The sequence below is a fragment of the Schistocerca cancellata genome, chromosome 6, assembly GCF_023864275.1.
Source record: "Schistocerca cancellata isolate TAMUIC-IGC-003103 chromosome 6, iqSchCanc2.1, whole genome shotgun sequence".
Lineage (NCBI taxonomy): Eukaryota > Metazoa > Arthropoda > Insecta > Orthoptera > Acrididae > Schistocerca > Schistocerca cancellata.
Genome location: NC_064631.1, coordinates 46,674,805 through 46,697,082, shown reverse-complemented (window position 1 = coordinate 46,697,082; position 22,278 = coordinate 46,674,805). Strand labels below are relative to the sequence as shown.

The 22,278-nt window shown below is 46.1% G+C and overlaps 1 pseudogene; it reads right to left on the bottom strand.

Annotated features, from left to right (window-relative positions):
* Window positions 1-3,415: 3,415 nt before the first annotated feature.
* LOC126089536 (5S ribosomal RNA) lies at window positions 3,416-3,533 on the bottom strand (annotated as a pseudogene).
* Between the last annotated feature and the right edge of the window lie 18,745 nt (window positions 3,534-22,278).

Below are 22,278 nucleotides of genomic sequence, written 5' to 3'. Positions count from 1 at the left end.
CACCCACAGACTGCGTTGTCTTCTATATCTTTCACATCACTTGTAGCGCCATCTGTTGTTGAAAATTGTAACTACTGTAATTTCGAAAGTTTGTCCGCCTGAAAATGTACTGTTGTCCCAAGCATATTGCAACAAACGGTGTATTTCTATCGCTGCTCGTTTAGTTTTTATTGCCGTTTCAAATATACCGGTCATTTTTGAAACACCCTGTAGCTTACATTAGAAAGGCATGAAACTTAAGTCAAGAATAGATTTTAACATAAATTAGAGAGCTCTTGCATTACAGAAATATGAGAACGACGACTGGTACTTACCATTTTACATTAATTGTGAGCTCTGCAAAATAAATGTACTAATTTATATTTACGTGACAAACCCTATTTCTAGGACTATATTTTAATTTTGACAAATGGACCTATGCCGACATTTGTAAAAACGGCGATGGTAAATTAGCCCTTACTAATGTAAAATTGTAAGTGCCAGTCGTCGTTCTCATATTTCTGTAATGCAAGAGCTCTCTAATTTATGTTAAAATCTGTTCTTGACTTACGTTTCATACCTTTCTAATGTAAGCTATGACGTTCATTGTCCTTAGGCCACCTTCTGAAGAAGACAAATTTAAATTTGTTGAAACCTAGGTAAAGAATTCTTTATCCATTGCAACTGGTCGGCTGTTTATAATTTTATTACGTGGAACCGTTGCTGTTGTGCAGCCATGTTTAAAATACAGAAACGTATGGGTTTTGTGGTGTCCGGATACTTTTTATCACATAGTATATCTAATCGACGTGACTGTGCCAGGCAGCACATTGCTACCGCTGTACTCGAATACTACCCGTTTGTTTTTCCTACTCATTTGGATTAACTTAAATTTTTCCACATTTAGAACTAGCTGCTATTCACCACACCAACTACACTCCTGGAAATGGAAAAAAGAACACATTGACACCGGTGTGTCAGACCCACCATACTTGCTCCGGACACTGCGAGAGGGCTGTACAAGCAATGATCACACGCACGGCACAGCGGACACACCAGGAACCGCGGTGTTGGCCGTCGAATGGCGTTAGCTGCGCAGCATTTGTGCACCGCCGCCGTCAGTGTCAGCCAGTTTGCCGTGGCATACGGAGCTCCATCGCAGTCTGTAACACTGGTAGCATGCCGCGACAGCGTGGACGTGAACCGTATGTGCAGTTGACGGACTTTGAGCGAGGGCGTATAGTGGGCATGCGGGAGGCCGGGTGGACGTACCGCCGAATTGCTCAACACGTGGGGCGTGAGGTCTCCACAGTACATCGATGTTGTCGCCAGTGCTCGACGGAAGGTGCACGTGCCCGTCGACCTGGGACCGGACCGCAGCGACGCACGGATGCACGCCAAGACCGTAGGATCCTACGCAGTGCCGTAGAGGACCGCACCGCCACTTCCCAGCAAATTAGGGACACTGTTGCTCCTGGGGTATCGGCGAGGACCATTCGCAACCGTCTCCATGAAGCTGGGCTACGGTCCCGCACACCGTTAGGCCGTCTTCCGCTCACGCCCCAACATCGTGCAGCCCGCCTCCAGTGGTGTCGCGACAGGCGTGAATGGAGGGACGAATGGAGACGTGTCGTCTTCAGCGATGAGAGTCGCTTCTGCCTTGGTGCCAATGATGGTCGTATGCGTGTTTGGCGCCGTGCAGGTGAGCGCCACAATCAGGACTGCATACGACCGAGGCACACAGGGCCAACACCCGCCATCATGGTGTGGGGAGCGATCTCCTACACTGGCCATACACCACTGGTGATCGTCGAGGGGACACTGAATAGTGCACGGTACATCCAAACCGTCATCGAACCCATCGTTCTACCATTCCTAGACCGGCAAGGGAACTTGCTGTTCCAACAGGACAATGCACGTCCGCATGTATCCCGTGCCACCCAACGTGCTCTAGAAGGTGTAAGTCAACTACCCTGGCCAGCAAGATCTCCGGATCTGTCCCCCATTGAGCATGTTTGGGACTGGATGAAGCGTCGTCTCACGCGGTCTGCACGTCCAGCACGAACGCTGGTCCAACTGAGGCGCCAGGTGGAAATGGCATGGCAAGCCGTTCCACAGGACTACATCCAGCATCTCTACGATCGTCTCCATGGGAGAATAGCAGCCTGCATTGCTGCGAAAGGTGGATATACACTGTACTAGTGCCGACATTGTGCATGCTCTGTTGCCTGTGTCTATGTGCCTGTGGTTCTGTCAGTGTGATCATGTGATGTATCTGACCCCAGGAATGTGTCAATAAAGTTTCCCCTTCCTGGGACAATGAATTCAGGGTGTTCTTATTTCAATTTCCAGGAGTGTAGATGTTTCGTCTAAATCATATTGTACCCTCCTGAAGCCACTCAACAATGAAACCTTCCTGTACACCACAGCACCATCAGCAAATAGCTGCAGACTGCTGCTCGCCCCGTCCGGCATATTTATGCATACAGGAAAAAACAGTTCTCTCTGGTGTAAACGCTGTGTGCACGTGAGCAAACGGCATTCGGTCGAACTCGGTTCGCATTCGCTTGTGTTCTCTCGTGTTCCACTAGATGGCGGTCTTTTAGCGGACCACGTGAGTTCGCCACCTCTCCGCTTCGGCGCAAGCAATACAGAAAGTTTTCGTCCGCTATGTTGTGTACTTTTGCTGTTAACATGAGTTACGCCAGTGATGGAGTGGTCCGAAGAGAGTGTAGTGTTACTGGTAGAATATAGATGCCACATGTGCTTCTAAAATCTTAGAGTTCCACAACACAAATACAGAAAGAAAAGAAATATGATGGGTAGGAAATTCGCGAAGCAATCAAAGGTCATATTGGGGACGCGAGAAGAATTAGATGCTTGCGTCAGGCGGGAACGGAGTGAATAAGCACAAACTTTGTAATTCTTTTTATTGAAAAGGAAAAGCACAGTAAATTCCCTTGTAAGTAAATAATTACAAATATGTATCTACTATTCTGACGAAAATTAAAAATATACTAAAGAACTTATCTTTGTCTTTAGTAATGTTTATGGTATTTGTAATAACTGACTGATGTATCACTGTTATGTGAGAGAATTATGATCATAAGTGAAAATAGATTACGCGGTTCACGCTAACTGCTCTATGTAGCAGAATTAAGCATATGTGACAGGTCGTATATGTGTTTCGTATCTCGTTAATTATATTCTTTTGATATTATCTTCCTAATAAGTAAACTAAACTAAACTGCGCCCAACGCTACCGACCGGCCGCCGTGTCGTCCTCAGACCGCAGGCGACACTGGATGCGCATACGGAGGGGCACGTGGTCAGCACACCGCTCTCCCGGCCGTATGTCAGTTTACGATACCGGAGCCGCTAATTCTCAATCAAGTAGGTCCTCAGTTTGCCTCACAAGGGCTGAGTGTATCCCGCTTGCCAACAGCGCCCGGCAGACCGAATGGTCACCCATCCAAGTGCTAGCCCAGCCCGACAGCGCTTAACTTCGGTGATCTGACGGGAACCGGTGTTACCACTGCGGCAAGGCCGTTGACCTCCGAATAAATACTTATATAAAATTCTAGTCAGGCAGCAGTTAGAGTTGACGGTAAATTGAGTTCATGGTTCAGAGTAGTTTCAGGGGTAAGACAAGGCTGCAACCTGTCTCCACTGTTGTTCATATTATTTATGGATCATATGTTGAAAACAATAGGCTGGCTGGGTGAGATTAAGATATGTGAACACAAAATAAGCAGTCTAGCATATGCGGATGACTTAGTTGTGATGGCAGATTCGATTGAAAGTTTGCAAAGTAATATTTCAGAGCTAGATCAGAAATGTGAGGACTATGGTATGAAGATTAGCATCTCCAAAACGAAAGTAATGTCAGTGGGAAAGAAATATAAACGGATTGAGTGCCAAATAGGAGGAACAACGTTCGAACAGGTGGACGGTTTCAAGTACTTAGGATGCATATTCTCACAGGATGGCAACATAGTGAAAGAACTGGAAGCGAGGTGTAGCAAAGCTAATGCAGTGAGCGCTCAGCTACGATCTACTCTCTTCTGCAAGAAGGAAGTCAGTACCAAGACTAAGTTATCTGTGCACCGTTCAATCTTTCGACCAACTTTGTTGTATGGGAGCGAAAGCTGGGTGGATTCAGGTTACCTTATCAACAAGGTTGAGGTTACGGATATGAAAGTAGCTAGGATGATTGCAGGTACTAGTAGATGGGAACAATGGCAGGAGGGTGTCCACAATGAGGAAATCAAAGAAAAACTGGGAATGAACTCCATAGATGTAGCAGTCAGGGCGAACAGGCTTAGATGGGGTCATGTTACACGCATGGGAGAAGCAAGGTTACCTAAGAGACTCATGGATTCAGCAGTAGAGGGTAGGAGGAGTCGGGGCAGACCGAGGAGAAGGTACCTGGATTCGGTTAAGAATGATTTTGAAGTAATAGGTTTAACATCAGAAGAGGCACCAATGTTAGCACTGAATAGGGGATCATGGAGGAACTGTATAAGGGGGGCTATGCTCCAGACTGAACGCTGAAAGGCATAATCAGTCTTAAATGATGATGATGATGATGATGATAAAATTCTTGAAGTGCTTCGCATATGTAACTGCAGGCATCAGAAGCTATCTAATAGATACCGGCTATTGCAATGTAAAATAATCCTTAACGTAAATGGCTCCTGTGGCTAATAACTAGATAATAAATGCTGACCATTGTTTCAGGTTATGTTGGTAATGAGTCATTTGCTTTTAAATTTCCTCCTCACTTGTAATGCGAAGACATCAAAAAGCTCCACACGGCATATGTACAAAGTTTTGGACTAATACTGAGGTAAGCCGGACTTGAAATTCAGTGTTAGGTGCACTACCACCCCGCTTTTCACAATTATGTGAAAACTGAAACACATAAATTCTCGCTTTCCTATGCCACCTTGCGTACTTCGCGAAAGACAGGGCGCTGGACGTGCAAAATAGTCCTCTCAGAGCATCGAAGTTGTGACTCAACTGTATGGTGTTGTACGCAGTGTGCCGATTATTAGCGTTCACAGCAACACAGCGTTCACAATCTGTGTTCGTTATCTCGTGTTCTCTTCCGTTCCCTCTAGTGTAAACAAGATACAAGCGAATGGTAGTGAACGTTGGCGAATTGTCTGCTAACGCTCTTCGTTACTGTTTTGTTGCATTCGCTCTGTTGTAAATGGGGCTTAACACTTAAGCCACACAAGTTTATCGGTACAGAACAGAGCTGCGGCTCAGAGAATGAGAGACATAAGCCGTGTCTCACCTCTATAGATACTACTGTAACTGTACAGCTACATGCGTCTTTTTGTTCCACACCCTTCAAGTATTAACTTAGCATGCTGAAGGGTCTGTAATGAATATTAAGCAGTTGCTGGGTGGTGGGGGAAGGGCAACGAGTTGCGAGTTCCGATTACAGTACTCGTAAAGTGCAGTACAGACTTAATATACTAACACAACGAGCACCAGAACTTATAGAAGCTGGAAGTGGTCGCCATATATCGTGAGCAGTGACAGCCTCAATAGAAAGATAGAAAAACAATACTAACGAATATACCTCTGGTCATTCACTGGATGAATAACGTTTGATAATAAAGCGGAAGCAAAGTCTGCGATTTCAGATTTGTCAGGCCAGAGTGCCTTGCACGTCACAGTCACTTGCGGCATTGACCTGCAACACGAAAATAAAACTTTGCCATTGAAGTGATTTACTGCAGATAAATCGGTACCTTGCGACCAGTGTGCTGTGTGGAAAAATTATTTATTCTTTCACTTTGTTTACCTATAAAGTCTGACGACGTCACTGCTATAAGAAAGGAAAATTGAGCACTCGCACTGTGTAATACTGTCTCTATTCGGCTAATTGTATTCTTTACAACCCACGCCTATTTATTTTTGAAATAATATCTTAAAGAGTGTGACAGAAAAAACTCCCAGAAGCGCGTTTCCACACAGCTTCCGATACTGTACATTTCAGTAACATAAGAAACTTTAGAAGCAAGGACAATTTTTGACTTAAAACACCTTATTTCGATTACTTCATATTTATTTTGTTTAAAACACAATAATTATAGACCTTCTAGGTAATATTACACCAGAGGGTACTCAGAACACCGATATGGATGCGATGGAGGCATGGGACATTGGGAAAGAGAAAACAGGTTCTGCGTTAACAACTAGCCGTTGTTAGAGCCAACAACAGACATGAACGTGGCAACGTAAAACAGTCAGTCGTTGCGTTATATTAGTTCTGGACTGACGTTTTTAAGATTTCGCCATTACAGGACTTTTGCAGTTATTTTTGATTAAATTTCAAACTGTTAGGTTACTGCCACATGTATAATTTCTGAAAATCTGCCGGGCATTGGCAGTGTGACGGCCAGGTACACGCTCCTGAGAAGCAACTGCTCGGGAACAGCAATGGACAGTGGTTCGTTGGGTTCAATTATCGCAATACTCTGTGTGCTTAAAAACTTTAGTTTCTTAAGTTTCTGCTTGTTAATTTAATATCTAATAGCCACAGTCCTCGCGTTTTCGTTTGCTTTCACCTGAGTGCTTCGGTAGTTAGGTTTTTGAACCTCTGTGTATTCCTCTAGTTTGTTAGACACAGTTCCTGCATTTTCATCAGCGTTTACAGTAGAGTTCCGCAGCACATGCCGATAGTCCCTTTATCTGGGTAGTTTAGTTTTCCACGGTCTTAGGTACGGATACGGTCTGTGATTGTTGTGTGCGGATACGAGTCGAGTTGGTAACACTTCGCTCTCAGCTCTAGGCTGTGATGGCTTCGGTTACACAGCTCGAAGCTGCAGTGGATGGGCACCACTGTTGTGGGCCGGCCGTGGGGATCCAACGGACGTCCAGCCCGACCGACTCCTTCGATCGGTCCTCACAGGTGGCCAGCCCAGTTATTGCTCGCACCGAGGTTGACCCCTCACCTGTGGTCGAGTGGAAGGTCACCCCGGGGCGAAGCAGGTGGCGAAAGAATTCCCAGGGAGCTGCACGTAAGACCTCCCTGGTTAGCCTGACAAACAAGTTGCAGGTGCTGTCTGTGGCTGACACTGCCGCTTAGCCAGAAGCCGTCGCCTGTACTGTTTCAGACGAAACCTCTCAGCCTACAAGATCCCGGCAGTCACAGAGGGTGGGATTATTGAAAGTTGCGAGCGCCAACGCTAGGCGCGTTAGGGACATGGCTGCCAAGAAGCGGAAGAAAGCCAATGTGCACTCCGTGTGCATGCTGGATGGACTCATTCCAGATGTGGAGCAGGTCCTTCCGGATGCTATGAAGAGCACATGGTGCAGCCAACTGCAGGTGGTGGCCCAAGTAGGCACCAATGATGTGCGTCACTTTGGATCAAAAGAGATTCTCTCTGGTTTCAAGAGGCTAATAGAAGCGGTTAAGGCTTGCTTACGAGATGAAACTAGAGCTGACCATTTGCAGCATAGTCAAGACCGATTGCGGATCTCTGGTATAGAGCAGAGTGGAGGGTCTGAATCAGAGGCTCATACGGTTCCTCGACCGTGTAGGCTGCAGATTCCTCGACTTGCGCCATGGGGTGGTTGTGTTTCGGATTCCGCTGAATAGGTCAGGAGTCCACTATACGCAGGAGGCGGCTACATGGGTCGCAGGGGCTGTGTGGCGTGGACTGGGCGATTTTTTAGTTCAGAGGGTCTCGGGAAAACACAAAAAGGGCTTCAGTGACAAAGGATGCAGGCCGAATGAAGAATGTAGATACAGAACCATCGGTATAACAGTTGTCAACTGTCGTAGCTGTGATGGGAAAGTACCAGAGCTCCAAGCGCTAATAAAAATGGTTCAAATGGCTCAGAGCACTATGGGACTTAACATCTGAGATCACCAGTCCCCTAGAACTTAGAAATACTTAAACCTAACTAACCTAAGGACATCACACACATCCATGCCCGAGGCAGGATTCAAACCTGCGACCGTACGGTCGCGCGGTTCCAGACTGAAGCGCCTAGAACCGCTGGGCCACACCGGCAGGCCCGAGCGCTAACAGACAGCACTGATGCTCGAATCGTTATAGGCACTGCTAGCTGGCTAAAGCCGGAGATAAGCTCAGCCGACATTTTTGCGAAGAACCTAACGCTGTTCCGAAAGGATAGGTTAAACACAGTTGGGGGTGTCGTGTTTGTTGCTGTTAAAAGTAGGTTACCTTGTGCCATGAAATTGAAGCAGATAGTTCCTTTGTGTCAGTATGGGTAAAGGTCATTGTTGGTAAGCGGAATAAAATAATAATTGGATCCTTTCACTGACCTCCCAATTCAGATAATACAACGGCCGGAGTGACCGAGCGGTTCTAGGCGCTACAGTCCGGAACCGCGTGACCGCTACGGTCGCAGGTTTGAATCCTGCCTCGGGCATGGATGTGTGTGATATCCTTAGGTTAGTTAGGTTTAAGTAGTTCTAAGCTCTAGGGGACTGATGACCGCATCAGTGCTCAGAGCCATTTTTTTCAGATAATACAATTGCTGAAAGGTTCATAGAAATCTTTAGTTTGATTTCAAACGCTTTCCTGACTCATAAGATTATAGTTGGTGGTGACTTTAATTTACCCTCGACATGTTGGCGAAAATACACGTTTAGTTCCGGAGATAGCATAAAACAGCATCCGAAATTGTGCTTAACGCATTCTCTGAAAATTATTTCGGGTCGTTAGCTCGTGAGCCCACGCGAATAGTAAACGGTTGTGAAAACGCACTTCACCTCGTACCAACAAATAATCCTGAGTTAATAACGAGCATAAAAAGGGATACAGGGATTAGTGAACACAGGGTTGTCGTAGCGACACTGAATATTGTACCGAGCGGGGTGGCGCAGTGGTTAGACACTGGACTCGCATTCGGGAGGACGACGGTTCAATCCCGCGTCCGGCCATCCTGATTTAGGTTTTCCGTGATTTCCCTAAATCACTCCAGGCAAATGCCGGGATGGTTCCTCTGAAAGGGCACGGCCGACTTCCTTCCCAATCCTTCCCTAATCCGATGAGACCGATGACCACGCTGTCTGGTCTCCTTCCTCAAACCAACCAACCAACCAACCAACTGAATATTGTAACCCCCCAATCCTCCAAAAATAAAACAAAAATATACCTCTTCAAAAAAACAGACAAAAATTCACTTGACGTCTTCCCGAGACACAATCTCCGCTCCTTCCAAATTAACAAGATAAGTGTAGATCAGATGTGGCTTGAATTCAAAGAAGTAGTATCGGCAAATAAATTAACGATCGACGGGGCTGATGCTACTTGGTACACAAAGCGGGTCTGTTGCAGGAACAACGAAAAAAACATGTGAGATTTAAACAGACGCAAAATCTGAAAGGTTGGCGATCTTTTACAGAAGCTCGAAATTTAGCGCGGACTTCAATGCGAGATGCATCTAATAGTTTCCATAACGAAACTAGCAGTTTAGCAAGTAAATGGCGGATTTTACACCATCAACAAATCCAACGCGCACTACATATTGTGTACTTCATCGTTACTTGAGTTTATCTGAGGTTATCTAACAACTTTTACATAAAATCCTCGCACTTTTAACTACGCTAAAAGGGAACTACGTTTCCGTAGTGGTAACACCGGTTCCCGTTAGATTGCTGAAGTTAAGCGCTGTCCGGCTTGGTTAGCAAAAATATGTGAAATCTTACGGGATTTAACCGCTAAGGTCATCAGTCCCTAAGCTTACACACTACTTAACCTAAATTATCCTAAGGACAAACACACGCACCCATGCCCGAGGGAGGACTCGAACCTCCGCCGGGACCAGCCGCACAGTCCGTGACTGAAGCGCCTTGACCGCTCGGCTAGTCCCACGCGGCGCTCGGGTAGCACTTGGACGGGTAACTGCCCGGATCTGCCGAGCGCTGTTGGCAAGCGAGGTGCACTCAGCCGCTGTGCGTCCAACTGAGGAGCTACTTGAGTGAGGAATAGTGGCTCCGGTCACGAACACTTGACAACGATCGGGAGAGCGGTGGGCTGACCGCATGCCCCTCCGTATACACACCCATGGAACCTGTCGGCTGAGGATGACACGGCGGTCGGTCGGTGTGCTGGTCCTTCAGAGGCCTGTTCCGACGGAGTTTAGTTCCAGAGTTTTAGGAATGAGACGCACCTCACTATAGTCTGTCTGTAAACTCAAGAGCGAGCAGCGCTTTTGGTGGGAAAAGTGGCCTCTCCCGGAAGAACCCTGCCACTGGCCTACAGGGCCACCCAAAATCAGTTGCCCGTTACCTGTCTAGCGGTGTAGTTCGGCGTGCAGTGATATACGTCACTTCTGTTCGTGGGATCTTAGTTTGCCAGTGTTAGTCAGCTGACTTTGTGTACTCACTGATATTCTTCAGTACCCGGAAGTGATGGATAATCGCCCTGCATTTTAAGAAAATGTGCGGAATACGAAGAGGAGGTATTTGCGGAGCAACGATCGTTCGATCGTCTCTAACATTATTACAGCCTGTGTTCAGGAGGCGACGCAAAAAGAACTGTTGGCTAATATTTCCAGTCCCAATCAAAGGGCTGCAGTTTATGCAAACGTCAGCTTCGCCACAATAGGACACATAAGGAAGCAACGCTAAAACAAGGCGCATGGTTTACTTGAATAGCCGCGAAAGAAAACTAATAATTTAGGGAGGAAACCCGTCGTTATAGACAGTTTCACAACATCGGTCATTCGACAAACGATCGAGGACTTTTACATAAACCAAAAAATAGTGCCCTCATTACGGAAATTACTTACTGCCGTGAAACAAAATATACACTTTCCTTGGCAGAAAGATGTTTTACACAAGACATTGTCTGAAAACGGATTCACATGAAAATACTTTTCAGACATGTTTACGAAGACAGTTCGATTCGCACTGCTTTTTTTTTGTCACTAATACAACACACGAAATTATAAATTTCTGGTTACTGCAAGAATTGTTATGTTTCAATGCAGCCCTTCAAAGAAAATTTCTACCTTTTAGTAGAAACACAAAGTAAGAACAGACCTTAAATTCTACAGATTGATTGCACTATATATTGTTCGTCTTACGAATAGAGGAACATACGTTCACATGAATAGGCATTAGATTCTATGTTTATAGTAGAATCCTGACTACCGTTCTTATGTTAGTATTATTTACTCTATTATGTTTTGTTTCGAAGAAGCTATCGTCTTTCATTTTCGTTATACTCTTAATGCATTTGTCTAAAAATAAACATAGCCGAGACGTTTCTGTACACGGCGTCGACACAGATTTAAAGCACGCTCCACGGCAGGAACGGTACTTCGTTGTGGAACAGCCTGTAGAAGCGCCGTGTGACGTAGCACGGTAGGCAGAGAGGGGACTCGCTCGCTCGCTCTTCAGTTTAACGACAGACTATACACAGTGGTCAACCAACATCCAGCACAAGGAGCTGCAGTGGTGGCTCCGTGCCATGTGCTGTCGTACGAGGATGGAAATAGAAGTGGACACACAGTAGTTACCATAGTTAATACAGTGAAGGAATATGTTGTGGCACAGCACTACGGAAGTGCTATAGGTACTGCGACTACGAATGTTTGGAGAGAAATCTTCTCTGCTATTAACCAAGATATTGAAGCCCCGCTTACAACAAATATTAATATGCTGTAGTCACCAAATGCACTTAGCGTGAAACATAAATGTGGCAGGTAGAGTGTGCCTTACTCCCGAAAATGTTTGCTGTTATTGAGGTGTCAAGCTTGCACCCATCAACCACACAGTCTTTTCAAGGATCAAATATACACATCACCCCAGTTTCCAGAACTCCTGAATATAGAAGTTGAATGTTGATATGGTATCACAGACACAGTCCCTTTCGCTGTTCAGAGATGTCACTGAACCTGCCCAAAGATGTAAACAACCATCTATGAGCAGCGCTTATTAGCCGGAGGAGGTCCGACAGCCGATCAGTTCCAGTCTGTCCACCAGGAAGGAGGTACGCGGCTCGTGTTGTCTGTAGTTCAACCGTGCCTAGACGGTCAGTACCGAGGTTCGATCGCGTCCGCATTGTTACTTTGCGCCAGGAAGGGCTCTCAACAAGCGAAGTGTACAGGCGTCTCGGAGTGAACCAAAGCGATCTTGTTTGGACATGAAGGAGATACAGAGAGACAGGAACTGTCGGTGACATGCCTCCCTCAGGCCGCCCAGGGGCTACTAGGACAGTGGATGACCTCTACCAACGGAATATGGCTCGGAGAAACTCAACAGCAACGCCACCATATTGAAAAATGTTTTACGTGCAGTCACAGGACGTCGTGTTACGACTCAAACTGTGCGCAACAAGCTGCGTGATAGGCGACTTCACTACTGACGTCCATGGCGAGGTCCATCTTTGAAACCACGACACCATATAGCGCGGTACAGATGGGTCCAGCAACATGCCGAATGGACCGCTCAGAATTGACATCACATTCTCTTCACCGATGAGGGTCGCATACGCCTTTAACCAGACAATCGTCGAAGACGTGTCTGGAGGTAACCCGGTCAGGCTGAACGCCTTAGACAATCTGTCCAGTGAGCGTAGCAAGGTGCAGGTTCCCTGTTGTTTTCGGGTGGCATTATGTGGGGCCGACGTACGCCGCTGTTGGTCATGGAAGGCGCCGACCGATAGTGCAACCACATCGGTAGCATATTGGCGTGGCATTCGTCTTCGCCCCCATCGTGCACATCTTGTGAATGATTTCCTTCAGGATAACGACATCGCTCGACTAGAGTGGTCAGCATATTCTCTAGACATGAGTCCTACCGATTATGCCTGGGATAGGTTGAAAACGGCTGCTTATGGACGACGTGACTCACCAAGCACTCCGAGGGATCTACGCCAAATCGCCGTTGAGGAGTGCCTTGATGAACTTGTGAATAGTATGCCACGACGAATACAGGCATGCATCAATGCAAGAGGACGTGCTACTGGGTATTAAAGGTACCGGTGTGTACAGAAATCTGAACTACCACCTCTGAAGGTCTTGCTGTATGGTGGTACAACATGCACTGTGTGATTTTCATGATTTTCGGAAGTGATCTTTATGTTGACCTCTATTCCAATTTTCTGTACAGGTTCTGAAACTGTCGGAACCGAGGTGATACATATTGTAACCGCGACCGGAACGATTGCGGGGTTGCCGAGAACGAAAGCGCGGCGGGACCAAACGCGAGCGGCCCGCGAACAAACAAAATGAACGGTGAAGGATGGACACGAACAACGACGACGACTGAGCAAGACCTAACGAACAACAACATGCAAATAGCAACAGGGTCACAAGCGAAACTTCACGAATCCACAACGTCCACTTGTACACAGAAACAAAGTAATGTAAGCACACTGTCTCTAGGCGAGATGTCGAAAGACTAAAGCAAATATCATACTGCCTGCTCTGCGAGAGGCAGGCGCTTAAATACATGATAGAGTACGTCGCTTTTGGCCGCTGGGCCATCTGCGATACCGTGGCGCCCTCATATTATACGCGGGCCAGGAGCGCTCACAGCCACAGCTTATGGCGCGACGGCTGGAGAGACTGTGGTGTCACCGCCAGACACCACACTTGCTAAGTGGTAGCTTTTAAATCGGCCGCGGTCCGCTAGTATACGACGGACCCGCGTGTCGCCACTGTCTGTAATTGCATACCGAGCGCCGCCACGCCCCCAGTTGTACAGCCGCCTTTGCAAGGAACGGTTCACTGACAACTACGCTCTCATTTGCCGAGACGATAGTTAGCATAGCCTTCAGCTACATTTGCTACGACCTAGCAAGGCGCCGTATTCAATTGATATTGAGAGTCTATTAATGTATCATCAATAGCGATGTTCTACAAATGTGGATTAAAGTTAAGTATTCCAGAAGCTACGTACTTTTCTTTATAGCATTCATTACGTATCCTGTTTCAGACCTCACGCCAGCCTGCGTGAGTTTAAGCGCGTGCCTTTCGGCTTCCTCTCATTGTGTCTAGGCTGTCTTGTCTAGACACAACAGAGACATCTACTGATAATCGAGGTCCATGCCATGACGCTTAAGACATCAGATATCGATTTAGGAAATAACCAGTCTTTCATCATATGTATATACGCTGTACTCGTCAAAGTTTTCTCAGGAAAAAAAGTAGGCCCGTACACTTCGCAACGTTGAGCAGCACATAAGGCATTGGTCTTTGGAGAATCTCTTTCAGTTCCCAGTGTTAACACTGGAATTACCGTGCCCCGTATATGGACGTTGTGATGATTCGCGTTACCGTTTACGTGGAACGTCGCCTCAGCACTGAACTCGAGTTGGGGGAATAAATTCGTCATCTTACATTGCTTCCTGGAGAAGTTCACAAAATTCGAGTCTGATGGTATGGCCGCTTGGCCGTAAACGTTGCAAAAGCTGTATGCGATATGGATTCTGGTATAATCGCTTGCGCAGAATGTTCCACATCGCTGGCTGTGGAGTGCCGAGGTCACGACTTACTGTCTGTGCAGATTTCTCTGGGCTACGAAGAACGCATCTCGGAAACTCACCACTGTTTCAACTGCAACACCTAGTCGAGCACATGTTATTCGTACCTGGGGTACTGAGCTATCTACACCAGCGCAGAATGCTTTGATGGATTGGTGGCTGTGTGCTGTACTGAATTCGCAAAGCTCGCTGCACTGTAAAGAAGGATTCAGTGTTCTCCTATTGCAGCACACGAAATGTTTCCTGTTGATTAGTCGGTATTTTACGAACTGTTATCATTCTGCCGCCTGGTGAATCACAATGAAAAGTGTAATTATTTACAAAAATCTTTAAAATTTGCTCTTTTCATTGGTTAATAGTACAAATGAGAGGTCATTACGTATTGGAAGCCGTAAGACATGAAAACTTGATGAATCATTTGTAGTGGCCCTGTGTATACTTGGATGCAACAGGAGCTGATAGTACGATGTACTTACCAAGCGTTTCTGAGAACTCGAGGTTCCAAGTTTTACGAGACCGTTGAATCCCATACGAGAGTCCAGCCAACTAGCAAGGCAATCGTCTAAGGCTGCAGACTAGACATCTCATAACTTTATTCTCTCATCGAACATAATCATATCGGTGCATTCGAGGAGAGGTATAATCGAAGCATAATACCGAATCGTGTTGAAATAAACTTAGATTTACCCTTACATTCATGCGTTTACTACAGTGAATTCATCCTGGGCTTTATCTACTTGGAATAATACACGCTGCGTCTTTATTGCTTTTGGAGAATCTGTAGAAAGCAGATTCTAACGCAGTACGGGTAGACCAGTAGTTTGCCGCCTTAGCCGGTTGTGCTAACGCCGCTTATTGACCTCTGGCGCTCTCGTAATATTGAAACGACCCCTTTCAACAATTACACAAGACTGTGCTTAAACTGACACACAATAATTTTAGCGCAACGCAATCTGACTATCAAAAATCCCTACAAAAGAATGGCCCAGACAAACATTAAACTATATCTTTCACAAATCACTTACCTTACAAAAATCTTCATTACTCGAACTACTGCAATACATCGAGCGCCACTACTGCCAGCTAAATAAAAGATTCAAACTACGGAAGGCACTAACTACTGATAGGGATAGTTAGCAAATGAAAGATTTTAATAGAGAACAAACAATGTATTTACCTTAATTGTCATAATATATGATATCCAGTATTAGAAACTTCAAACCTCCGCCATCTCTCTCCCCATATCCACCACTGCTGGCGGCTCACCTCCAACTGCGCAACGCTACGCGCTGTTCACATCCAGCTGCCGCTGCCCAACACTACAATGGCAGATAACAATGCAAACTAGCCACAGACTGCACACAGCACAGCCAGTGATTTTCATATAGAGCGCTACGTAACGTTGCCAATAAGAAAACATAAACAGCCTACTTACATAAAGAAAACATAAACAGCCTACTTACAATATGCTCAACCGACTTCCAAAACTTGGACCACGATTTCTCGGAAACGCTGGAGAAGTGCGTCGCACTACAGCGGCATTTGTTGTGCCGAAGTGTGTACTATTATCGTGCCAAAGATGAGCAACATCACTGACTGATGACCAGTTTGCCCTGTTAGAGCTGACGCAGTGATCAAGACACGGGTATCGCGTTCTGGAGCACTAGGGTTCGAATGTTTAGGTTTTCCGTGAGTAGTCCAGAGCTCCGCAGGCGAATGCCTTGGTAGTTCCTTTACAAAGGTCCCGGTCGTACTGACAAGGAGCACATAGAATGTAACTGAACTTAGCCACGAAAGCCTTAATAATTTTGCAATAAGTAAACTGTTGAGGACCGTAAGGTGAGGTGGTGGAACGTGAATGGTACGGGAAGTTTGGAGTTCCGGATATTTTGTCAGCATTTAATTGCGTGTCGGGGAGAAAACTCTACCAGGCTGAATGTATGGCTGTAGTGTGTTCAAATCACGTAGCCTGGACGGAAGCGGCCAAGCGTGTTTCGGCGCCCATTAACCCCTTCGTTACAAAAGCCGACCGAGAAAAGGGAACTGGTGGGCTGGCGGTACATTACGGGACTCTGCCCTGCTTTACGCTCGAACGTTCAACGCGCGCAAAAGTCTTTGCGAATGAGAATTCGTCCTTTTCAGAGCTTACGCGACCGCCAGAGAGCCAGGCGGGACATTAGCCAGCGCACCTTCACCTTGTCCCCGGTCTGGAGCAGCGTGTATACAGTCCGACACTCGGCCACTTCGTGACGCACCAGCTGGGATAGACCAGTCTTACGTAGCTAATGTATGAGATCGATAAGAGGTGGATAAGGAACGTGGGATCAACTGTGGATGATCACACGCACTCCTGCATCTCGTGCAACCAATGCTTCCCAATTTAGAACCGTAGATATACAAGGGCTATTCGGAAAGTAAGGAATGATAGGTCGTGAAATGGAAACCATAGTGAAAATCAAAACTGTTTTATTTGCAACAGTTAGCTACAACTCCCAGCTACTTATCTCCGTAGTTCGCCGATCCGACTTCGACGTTTGTCGTAGCGTTGTACCAATTTTCAAATACACTCACTATAGAAAGCAATCTCCAGTGCTTTCCGCCAGTTCTGTACGCTGGCGTACAGCTCGTTGTTATGCCAAAATGTTACCTTCATAGCCAGCGGTTCATGTGAGCAGAGGTGAAACTCAGAGGGAGACAATTACAGGTTGCATTGTGGGTAATCAAACATTTCCAACTGAAAACTATGCAGGAGCATCTTCCTTGCCCCTGCAGAATGCGGCTGAGAATTGTCTTGAAGAAGAAATCACACGACAGTTATATAAAGTTGGCTGCATAGCTTCAGGCGAAATTTCTCACCAGACCCTCGTGCTTGGCCGGAGACACTATTGTTCTGGGTATCTTTATGTGCTCCCTGTGTGTTCAGAACCAAAAAGAACGACGTAACGCGATCGACGGGCATACTAGAGACACTGCCCAACACACCTGTGCAAAACTTCATCGGATTTTCACTGTGGTTTCCATTTCGAGACCGATCGTTCCTTAATTCCCAAATAACTCTGGTAAAATCATTTATCTTAATGTTACCTTCTTACATGTTCAGAATCCACGACGGCAGAATAAACTACTGACTACAAGCAAGCGTTTCATTTCTAATTTTAGCATCAAGCCCAATCTCATTAAAGTCGTCTGATGAGCTTTCCAGACAAAGTACGGTGTTGACTCATTAGTATTGACATATGCTAATGTGTTTGGTTTTACAGATTATGCTGATGCCAACTGCTGTGTAAATCAGATGCCAAGAAAGAGAGAGATGCAAGAAGCCCGCGTGGCAGTTCGTGACATTGTGTTCCTGGAGCCAACACCAACAACAACTCACGTCCTAAAACAACGGTCACTAGTTACACGGCTGTGTCCTTCCGCGTACTTGTGCAGTATGGGATTATAGTTATCTCTTGAAGGAGAAGTTTGGTAAGTGAATTAATATTTAGCGAGAAGAAATTAAAACTTTGTGGTTGACCGATTACATTATAAATCCGTCAGAAACGGCAAGAGCAATTGAGCGGAATGGATACTGTCTCGACAGGAGTTTATAAGATAAATATTAAAAAAAGTAAAACAAGACAATGGAATCAAATCCAATTAAATCTGGTGATGCTGAGGGTATTAGATTACGAAACGAGACACTAAAAATAGTAGATGAGTTCTACTGTTTGGAAGGAAAAGTAACTGACAATGGCCGAAGCGGAGAAGAATTAACAATGCTGACTAGCAACAGAAAGAAAAGCGTTTCCGAAAAAGAGAATTTTAAGTTTTAGTAAATATGTTCAGAAAGTATTTGTACAGATTGCAGCCTTGTACGAAACTGAAGCATCAACAATAAGCAGCTGAAACAAGAATAGATGACTGGATAGAATAAGTAATGAGGAAGTAGTAAATCGAAACAGGGGAGAAAGAAATTGGTTCAAATTCAAACGGGTCTGAGCACTATGGGACTTAACATCTATGGTCATCAGTCCCCTAGAACTTAGAACTACTTAAACCTAACTAACCTAAGGATATGACACAACACCCAGTCATCACGAGGCAGAAAGAAACTGGTGCAACAACTTGACTACAAGAAGACATCTTTTGATAGACACAACCTGATGCATGAAGTAGTCGCCTATTTTGTGATGGAGGGAAGTGTGGAGGATGAATAGTGTAGAGGGAGATCAAGGCAGGTTTAAATATGGGTTTCAATAGTTATGCAAAGATGAAGAGACTTGTACCAAACAGACTTGAAGGCCGAGCTACATCAAACCACTTTTCGGACTGAAGATGACAACAATAACAGAAAGAACAACAGCAGCAGCTCTGACGTCAATAGGTAATCTTACTTGGTTGTTTAAGAGGCGTTCAATAAGTAACAGAACATATGAAACTTCCTGGCAGATTAAAACTGTGTGCCCGACCGAGACTCGAACTCGGGACCTTTGCCTTTCGCGGGCAAAGGTCCCGAGTTCGATTCTCGGTGGGCACACAGTTTTAATCTGCCAGGAAGTTTCATATCAGCGCACACTCCGCTGCAGAGTGAAAATCTCATTCTGGAAACAGAATATATCTTTTTCTGAAAGCAGGTTGATTTTATTCAGGATTCCAATACACCATTTTATTCCTCACTCTTTTGGCTACAAAACCATATTTTTCGACGTAATCTCCTTTCGATGTGACGGCCTCACGCCACCTTACTGGGAGCGCCGGTATGTCCGCATTGTACCACTCTGCCGGTCGACGTCGGAGCCAACGTCTTGCTGCATCAGTAGCTTCCCCAACCTCCCCATCATCCACGTACTGGCTCCCGCGGAGTGCGTCCTTTGTTGGGCAGAACAGACAGAAGTCGGCAGGTGCGAGATCCGAGTGTAGAGTGGACGAGGAAGAAGAGCCCAGTGAAGTTTTGTGAGCTCCTTTCGGGTGTGCAGATTTGTGTGAGGCCTTAAATTGTCACGGAGAAGGAGAAGTTCGTTTGCATTTTTGCGGCGTCGAACACGCTGAGGTTGTTTCTTCAATTTCCTGAGGGCAGCGCGGTATATTTCAGAGTTCGGATTTGATAGCTGAACCACGAGGGAGGACACCGAACAGAATAACCTCTTCAGAGTGCCAGTAGACCGTCTCCATGACTTTACCGGCTGAGGATGCGGCTTTGAACGTTCTCTTCGAAGATGAGGTGGTGTGGCGTCACTTTGCGGAGTGTCGTTTTGATTCTGGTAAGAAGTGATGAACCCATGATTCACCGGCAGTGACGAAATTCGGCAGAAAATTGTCACAACAGCCTCATAACACACAAGAAATTTCGCACAGATCGTCCTTCATTGTTTTTTATCAGATAGACAGTCAGTGACAGAGCACTACGTGTCTCTGCTGCTAATAAGGCGAGTACACCATGGGTTTGTTACATATTTTTACGAGCTTCAAACAGGAGCGATTTCAGTAATGGATAGGAACTGTGATTGCTGTATACAGATGAGAGCTGAGTTGGTGACCCTTCGCTCACAGCTCCAGGTTGCGTTGGCTTCCGTCACACAGCTGAAGGCTGCTGCCAAGGGGCATCATGGTGGGGGCTCGGACACGGGGATGCGAGCGACATCGAACCTGTCCCACGTGTCCCCCGATCGGTCCACTGCTGTGGCTGCCCCGGGTACTGTCTGCACTGAGGTTGACACCTCACCCTTGCTCGAGGGGGAGATAATTCCAAAGTCTGGCAGGCAGCGAAAGACAGACAGGTTTCGGACGTTATCTGTGGCTGACGAAGGCTCTAAGCCGGATGCAGTCGTCCAGCCTATTCCAGAGGAAGCTTCTCGGCCCTCAAGGTCTGGCCATTCGCAGAGGGTGAGTTTGCTGGTAGTTGGGAGCTCCAACGTTAGGCGCGTAATGGGGCCCCTTAGGAACATGGCTGCCAAGGAGGTGAAGGAAGCCAGTGTGCACTCCGTGTGCATACCGGGGGGAGCCATTCCGGATGTGAAAAGGGTGCTTCTGGATGCCATGAAGAGTACAGGGTGCAGCCAACTACAGTTAGTGGCCCATGTCGGTACCAGTGACGTGTGTCGCTTTGGACTAGAGGAGATTCTGGTTTTGGGCCGCCAGCGGAAATAGTAAAACCTGCCAGTCTTGCTTGCGAGATTAAGGCGGAGCTCACCATCTGCAGCATCGTCGACAGAACCGACCGTGGTTAATTGGTGCAGAGCCGAGTGGAGGATCTGAATCAGAGGCTCAGGCGGTTCTGTGACCGTGTAGGCTGCAGATTCCTTGAGTTGCGCCATCGGGTGGTGGGTTTCCAGGTTCCGCTTAATACACTATGCGATCAAAAGTATCCGGACACCCTGAAAAACATACGTTTTTCATATTAGGTGCACTGAGCTGCTACCTACTGCCAGGTACTCCATATCAGCGATCTCAGTAGTCATTAGACATCGTGAGAGAGCAGAATGGGGCACTCCACCAAACTCACGGACTTCGAACGTGATCAGATGACTGGGTGTCACTTGTGTCATAAGTCTGTACGCAAGATTTCCTCACTCCTAAACATCCCTAGGTCCACTGTTACCGATGAAGTGGAAACGTAAAGGGACACGTACAGCACAAAGTGTACAGGCCGACCTCGTCTGTTGACTGACAGGGACTGCCGACATTTGAAGAGGGTCGTAATGTGTAATGGGCAGACATCTATGCAGACCATCGCACAGGAATTCCAAACTGCATCAGGATCCACTGCAAGTACTATGACAGGCGGGAGGTGAGAAAACTTGGATTTCATGGTCGAGCGGTTGGTCATAAGCCACACAGCATGCCGGTAAATGCCAAACGTCTCCTCGCTTGGTGCAAGGAGCATAAACATTAAAGGATTTAACAGTGGAAAAAAGTTGTGTGGAATGACGAATCACGGTACACAATGTGGAGATCCGGTGACAGGGTGTGCGTATGGCCAATGCCTGGTGAACAGGCGTCTGTAGTGGCAGCAGCAAAATTCGGAGGCGGTGGTGTTACGGTGTGGTCGTGTTTTTTATGGAGGAGGCTTGCACCCCGTGTAGTTTCACGTGGCACTATCACAGCACAGGTCTACATTGACGTTTTAAGCACCTTCTTGCTTCCCACTGTTGAAGAGCATTTAGGGGATTGTGATATTCGCTATTTTTGACTTCATTAAAACAGCAAATACGAGTAGTTAATACTTTCAGCCGGAAGGCAAATACTTGTTTATAAATAATGATTAATGTATAATGAGGTGTTGCATGGCGACGGTGGAATTTTCTAAATAATGTAATTCGTCGTCTTTGGGCGGCAATATAAACAGAAAAATACGGATGGATATGCGATCCTTCACTATTTTGTTCGCTGGAGAACAAATGAAGCCTTGAGCGCTAAAAAGACTTGTACTGTTTTTCTCGAGTAAGACGGACGCAGATTTGTGGTAGTCTGATCTAATTTTTACTAAATGTATATAAACGTGTTATGTCTAAGTTTGAGTGAAGTGTAAAGAACTGTTATAACTTACCGTGACGACGCACGAGTGACTCAAAGAAGACAATGGCTATATAAAAGAGCGCTCAGTGGACATGATATGGACATATAAATCTACCGTCATTGTAGTATTAAGCTTAAGGTACGATATATGTTTTAGTTATAATAAATATTTGTTCTGGGAATACTGAATCATTTAGCAGTGCTCATTTCTATTATCTCCTCAGTATTATTTTCATTTTAATTATGCATTTTGCTAATATTACAGACTCCAAGATCAGCAGCCAATGTGCGTGTTACATTGATAAAAAGAAAACTG